Source organism: Eptatretus burgeri, chromosome 7 (assembly GCF_056783735.1).
Source record: "Eptatretus burgeri isolate ZD-2024b chromosome 7, Ebu_testis_v1, whole genome shotgun sequence".
NCBI classification, from domain to species: domain Eukaryota; kingdom Metazoa; phylum Chordata; class Myxini; order Myxiniformes; family Myxinidae; genus Eptatretus; species Eptatretus burgeri.
Window position 1 is genome coordinate 30,012,479 of NC_140967.1, and position 7,538 is coordinate 30,020,016.

General features: G+C 39.2%; 1 pseudogene; it reads left to right on the forward strand.

Annotated features, from left to right (window-relative positions):
• The first annotated feature begins 296 nt into the window (after positions 1-296).
• On the forward strand, positions 297-437 carry LOC147022921 (signal recognition particle RNA; annotated as a pseudogene).
• The last annotated feature ends 7,101 nt before the right edge of the window (positions 438-7,538 follow it).

A 7,538-nucleotide genomic window follows, 5' to 3' on the forward strand; every position in this document is an offset into this window, starting at 1 on the left:
ATCAAAATCTAATCAGCATGAGCCACCACCCTCCTGAATCACGTGCTGTAATTTGACATCGGTAGCTTCTTCCTTTCTCGAGTTATCATTCTTTGGATGTTTGACCTCACTGTGACCTTGACCTTGGACCGATTTTGACCAAAATCTAAGCAGCACGAGCCGTCACCCTCCTGAATCACTTGGTGCGACTTGACATTGGTAGCTTCTTCCGTTCTCGAGTTATCGTGCCTACAAACAAACATACAACAAACAAACAAACAGAAACGGAAATCATCAATATACTTGCGAAATGTTTAACCGGGCGCAGTGGCGTGCGCCTGTAATCCGGCTACTCGGAGGCTTGGGTTGGAGGATCGCTTGAGGATGGGAGCTCTGCACTGGGCCACGTTATGAGAGGGTGTAGGGCAGCCCGGAATCATGGCGAAACCCAATCCTTATCCCTGTGTCGTAAGACGCGACCAGGGTTGCGTCAGGAAGGGCATCCGGCGTAAAACCTATGCCAAATCAGCATGCGGATCATCACGGATGATCCGCTGTGGCAACCCCTAACGGGAGCAGCCGAAAGACGAACAACAACACTTGCGAAATGTTTAGATTTCGTAAGTAACAAACAAACATACAAACAAACAAGCAGTCATAGACTGGTACTTACGAAATCATCAACTTGACCTCTGACCTTGTCTAATAAAAGCTGTCTCTTGAGAAGGTAGAGACACAAACCAGAAGTTTCTACGATGATTCTGTACCAAACCATCAGAAATCACATGTTTTGGATGTTTGACCTCACTGTGACCTTGACCTTTGACGGATTTTTACCAAAATCTAATCAGCGCTCGCCACCACCCTCCTGAATCACAGGGTGAAATTTGACATTGGAAGCTTCTTCCGTTCTCGAGTTATCATTTTTCGGATGTTTGACCTCACTGTGACCTTGACCTTTGACCGATTTTGACCAAAATCTAATCAGCACTAGCCATCAGCCTCCCGAATCAAGTGGTGTAATTTGATATTGGTAGCTTCTTCCGTTCTCGAGTTATCATGCCTACAAACAAACAAACAAACTAACTAACAAACAAACAGAAACAGAAGGCATCAATATACTTACGAAATCTTTAGATTTCGAAAGTAACAAGCAGTCATAGACTGGTAGTTACGAAATCGTCAACTTGACATCTGACCTTGTCTAATAAAAGCTGTCTCGAGAGAAGGTAGCGAAGCAAACCAGAAGTTTTACGATGATTCTGTACCAAACCATCAAAAATCGAATGTTTTGGATGTTTGACCTCACTGTGACCTTGACCTTTGACCGATTTTAACCAAAATCTAATCAGCGTGAGGCACCACCCTCCTGAATCACGTGGTGTAATTTGACATTGGTAGCTTCTTCCGTTCTCGAGTTATCATTTTTTGGATGTTTGACCTCACTGTGACCTTGACCTTTGACCGATTTTGACCAAAATCTCATCAGCACTAGCCATCAACATTAGATCAATACAAACCTGGTTTTATCTGTTTTGGAACAACAAGAGTAATCCCTTTCCAAAGTTGTTATTGTGTTATTCTTCTCTATTCCATACTGCCAACTATATCGCAGAATTGGTTAACAACAATTCACACAACCCAAAATGAGGAATGGGTCCAAAGACAATGACGAAATAAACTCAAAATACGAACGACAAACGAAACTATTAAGTTGCCATAACATATACTCTAACTGTAAATAGATCACATTTCTCCTCCCACTACTTCAAGGATGCAGGTTGCATCATTGCTGGGAGCGCAGCTGTGCTGCTGATGCATTGCCTCCTGTTCCCAGTAAGCTGGTACTCATTTTGCCAACCTCAGAAGAATGACAAGCTGATTCAAACCAACCCACCTGGTGTTATTTAACGGAATGACAGGGGCTGAAACACAAGACCTTAAGATCTCAAGGCAGCCACCTTAACCATTAAGCCAACAACAGGCTAACGTTTGGCAATAATAAAATCACAAAAATATCCCATTTTATTATAATGGGGTGAAATTGTTGTCATGGACACCATTTTCTATTTTCCACGTGGGACTTTTCCCCATGCCACTAATCAAGATGAGCAGAACCTGAAAAAAGAAAGAAAAAACTAATTCATCAATTCTATTTTGCACCCTTTTAGCTTAGTACTGAGGTGGTTTAATGGGGTTTACAGGGTCTTTTAGGACTAAGAGTTCTAATGGCATCTAAAGGATATATAGGGTCTTCGGGTGCGAAAGGGTCTTCAGGGTTTTAAAGGGTTTTAGGCATCTTAAGGGTCTTAAATGGTCTAAAGGGTTTTAAGGAATACTAGACGACCCGTGAACCCAACGGGTTCACGTTGTGATGGCAGTTGATGAAAAAAATCATTTCAAGAAAAAAAAAAGATAGCTCCAGCGAACTATACCACTGAGGTTGTTTGCATTGATCAAATAATCCCGAAGAGTACTTGACTGAATCGGGAATTGATTTTTTAATAATTTTTTTCGTCGCCCGATTTGAACGAAACTTGATACTTCACACCGCAGGCAAATGGTGAGTAAGATGGCCCTAAAATTTTTGCGCCAAAATGTACCTTTTTGGCTGTATTTCGGGAACATACATGCATACTTACAAGGTGAGAGTTTTAGTCATATATAGATAAAGGGTCTATGGGGTCTAAATGGGCTTATAAAGTCAAGGGGTGTTAAGGATTTTAAATGGTCTGAGGGTTATAAACAGTCTTGAGAGTTTTAGGGGTTCTCAAGGATCTTCATGGTCGAAAAGGTCTTTGTGTTCTATGGGGTTTAAAGGGTGAAAGGGCTCTTAAGGTCTACATGTCTAAAAGGTATGTTACAATAGTCCATAATTAACAGAGGCAATTAAGAGACGCAGTGAAGGTCCAATAATAAGTAATTAATAGACGTACTCACGGTCCAACTCATGTTGAAAGCGTATGCAATTAATAGACATACTCATGGGGGTCAACAACACTTCACCTCGCCAAGGTTTCACCTTCCAACCATGTTTTTCAGTTATATATATATATATATATATATATATATATATATATATATATATATATATATATATATATATATATATATATATATATATATATATATATATATATATATACGCATGGATATCAAGTGAATCGGTTGAAAATTGACTGTTTATGTGACCCTGACATTTGACGTTTGACCTATTGTCTTCAAGAAACAATAGGCTTAAAGCTTGTCATTACCTCTCGTAGATGGTGAAGTTTCGTGAAGATTGGAGTAAAGATGTGACCTGCAAGCGATTGCCATACAGACAAACAGAACAAGAAAGATGTTGCTCATAGCAAAATCCATAAAACAAATTTGACCTAAAAAAATTTTTGGTTGAAGTCAATGACCAAATATATAAATCCTCTTCAAATTTCAAGTCGATCAGATGAAAATTGAAGATTTTATAAATTTGACTTTTCAACCTTTAGGTCTCAAAATATTTGGTGGTAGAATTCAATCAGTTACATGATTATGCAAACCCTCTTCAAATTTCAAATCAATTGGATCTTCTTCTTTTTGTGTATGGCAGCTAAGCTTCCGGGATAGCTATCATTTGTTGGAAGAAACTGTGTCGCTGATGCAGTGTCCCTTTACCAGTACACACTGGTACTCATTTCACCGACCTCAGAAAGATGACAGGCTGAGTCAACACCCTGGTGTATTAATTCAGCAGCCAACGGGGCTTTAACTCATTACTCTAGGATCCCAAGCCAACACCCTAACCATTAAGCTAACACCAGGTTCAATCAATTGGATGAAAAGTGAGGATTTTAGAAATTGCACCTAATTTGTTGAGCTTTAGCTTCAAATTGTTGAGCTTCAGCCGATATGTGATCTTTTGGCCTACATTAATAATCTTAATAATAATTGGTGGTTGAATTCATTGACTTGATATGCAAATCTTATTCAAATTTAAGTCAATCTGAAGAAAATTGAGAAATTTAGAAATTTGGGCTATGTTGACCTTATGTTGATTTTTTGGCTTATGTTGACCTCAAAAATAATAGGTGGTTGAATTCAGAGACCTGATATGTAAATCCTCCTCAAATTTCAAGTCAACCGAATGAAAATTTACAATTTTAGAAATTTGGCCTATGTTGGCCTCAAAAATAATAGTTGGCTGAATTTGGTGACCTGATACACAAATGCTCTTCAAATTTGAAGCCAATTGGATGAACATTGAATATTTTATAAATTCGGCCTAATTTGACCTTTTGGCCAAAGTTGACACTTCAAAAATAGTATGTGGTTAAATTCAGTGACCTGATATGCAAAGCCTCTTCAAATTTGAAGTCAATTGGATGAAAATTGAGGATTTTAGAAATTTGAAAAAGTTGTTTACCTTTGGGCTCTGATGACCTTTTGACCTCAAAACTAAATACGATTCTGTTGGACCAGCAATTACACCATTTGGTGAAGTTTTGTGATCGGTTTTAAATTGTGACCTGAATGCGATTAAAGAGGGGCAGACAGACAAACGGAAGCGATCAACATTGCTTGTCAAAAACCAAAAATTCCCAAATAACAAACAAATGGAACAGATCAGGAGACTTTGCAAAAACATTTTTCCAAGTAATAACAAAGTCGATCGACCAATATATTTGAAAATTCTTCGATTTTGTAAGTAACAAGATGCACGTCATGCTTCGCATGACACAGTACTTGCAAAATCCACCCCCCTCTCGAAAGGTTGCCATGGATACATCAAATTGTCCATTTCATTAAGATTGAAATTGACAATCTTAATCAAAGCTCAGGTCAATCAGATGAAAATTGATTATTTTTCAGATTGAAATTGATGATTTTAGAAGTTTGACCTTGAGTTGACATTTGACCTTTTGACCTCAAAAATAGTTGGTTTCCCAATTCAGTGACACAGTATGCAAATCCTGTTCAACTTTCAAGTCAATCGGATGAAAAATTGCGATTTTTGAAACTTGACCTCAAGATGACCTTTGACCTTTGACCTCAATTAAATGGCTTCTCCGTTGAGACTACCTCGACAACTTGGTAAAGTTTCATCACGATCGGTTTGGAATTGTGACCTGTAGGCTATAAGCAAACAGACAGAATAACAAAATCGACTGACCAATACACTTGAAAAATATTCAGTTTTGCAAGTAACAAAGTCAACCGACCAATGTACTTGCAATTCTTCGATTTTGCAAGTAACAAATAGACAGAATAACGCACGCAACCAACTAATGTACTGCACTTGAAAAATCTTCGATTTTCGCAACTAATAACAGACATGACCAACCGATATACAGTCCTTGCGAATCTTTGATTTCACAAGTAACAAACAGGGATGAATATATAACCTCCGAACATCTTTAGTGGTGGAGCTTCTGCATTTTATTATTAATAAACAAACAAAAAAATAACCCAAACAAAATGAGCCTCTGATAGTTGTGTATGTTTCGAATTTGGTTTGCCAGAATGAAAGAGAAATTTGTACGAAACAGACATCGTGTGAAATGCATGCAATTTGATTTCAGTTAAATATTGTTTATGACCAAATGCAAAGACCCAAGAGTAACACTCAATTTACTTGGAGTTAACAAATTGAATACGTCCCTTGTTATATGGAGACTCAATATACAGACACATGGTCTGTCCTTTGTCCGAGCATGCATTTCATACTGCTCCAGGTCGTTTTCTTGAGCTTTTCATACTGTACTGGTTTCCCACGGTTTTCATGCCACTCAAGCTTGCCTGTTTTGGAACAGTCTATTGTGTTCATCACACTTAGTACTGCACTGTGCAGGATATGATCATTTTTTAAACGTTATTACTCCAGTAATAGTGGGGCGGCTTAGCTCCCAAAAACAGGTCGATTGTGCACTTTCCCTTAAAAGCATGAAACTTGGCACATGGTTAGAGTAACACCATACAATGATTTTTAGTCCAGGGGCCACCGGAAATTGCACTCCGTATGGCGGCCATCTTGGATTTCAAAATGGCCACCACTGTGGATCTGTTTTATTAAATATCTCCTAAACTAGTACAGATATCGAGACAGTTGAAACGCCTATAACTACATTTTAGGGCTCTAGGAATTCAATGGTGACATTAATTGTTTGAAAATTGTGGCTGCCATCTTGAAATCCCACCATCCACAGCTATTTTGCTTTAAAGGTCTATACTCACATTTCAGAGACAAATATATTTTTGATGCTTTTAAATATTGATCAAACTATGAAACTGATAGTAGTTATGCAACTACTCATTTCAGGGACATCATCCATTGTTATGGTGACTGCAGAAGTGATCAACCCTACATAGGCCCGATCATCTGCAACTGGAGATGGCAAAGCGCATCAAACTTGTGGATCCATCTAAGCCAGATGCTGAAATGGGTCAAGTTACTCAGTGGGAACTCTTCATTCTTTGTCAACAGAACACCACTGAAAAGGTTCAGTTTCCCAGTCAACGAAAAGGTGAACAAGGTGAAGCAACACTCGCAGGGTACAAAACATTGGCTGATAATCTCCTCGAGTTTAATAACCTTGGTCTGCTGCCTAGAACGATAAACATTGACACATTGGACGAAGGTCATGGTGTCGAGGCAGCTTTCATTGCTCATAATGCACGTTGGCATAGGTCGTGCAGGCTAACGTACAACAATACAAAACTGGAACGTGCAAGGAAGCGTTCTAAAGATATACCGGCTGATGATGCAGGTGAAGGTACATCTGGTGTTTCTAAGCGCACTCGGTCAAGTTCTGCATCATCAATTTCTCAAGATCTCTGCTTTTTCTGTGGGCTGTCATCTGGAAAAGAGAAACTTCATGAGGTTTCTACTTTCAAAACAGACAAACATGTTCGAGAGTGTGCTGCACTTCTAGAAGACGATGACTTGTTGAGACCTCTCAGTGGCAGAGATATGGTTGCTCTTGAAGCAAAATACCATGCAAAGTGCTTAGCCTCTCTCTATTATCATGCATCCATGGTCCAAACGGAGCAAGAAGGCACCGAGAATCTCGATAACATTCTCTTTAGCATAGCATTTGCAGAACTTTTGACATATATTGAGGAAACCTGTTTGGAGGATGCCACCATTGCTCCTGTATTTAAGCTAGCTGATCTATCAAACCTGCATTCCTCCAGGCTGGACCAACTAGGAATCAAGCAGGAAAGCCGCATACAATCTACAAGGCTCAAGCAGCGAATTCTTGCCCATTTTCCTGACATGAGAGCAACTAAAAAGGGCAGAGACATTTTGCTAATGTTTGATGAGGACATTGGAAATGCCTTAGCAAAGGTGTGTCAACAGGACAGTGACAGTGTGTGGATGCACAAAATCCGGTGTGGATGCACAAAAGGATGCACTGATCGCTGCAGGTGTAAGAAGTCTGCACTTCCATGCACGTCACTTTGTTCTTGTGATGGGGAATGCAACAGAGACTAGAAAAGTCAAGTGATGGTAACTGGTTTTTTGCCAACTGCTTGTGATGTTTTCTTGATGGTTTATTCCTTCACATATTGTGCTAACTGAT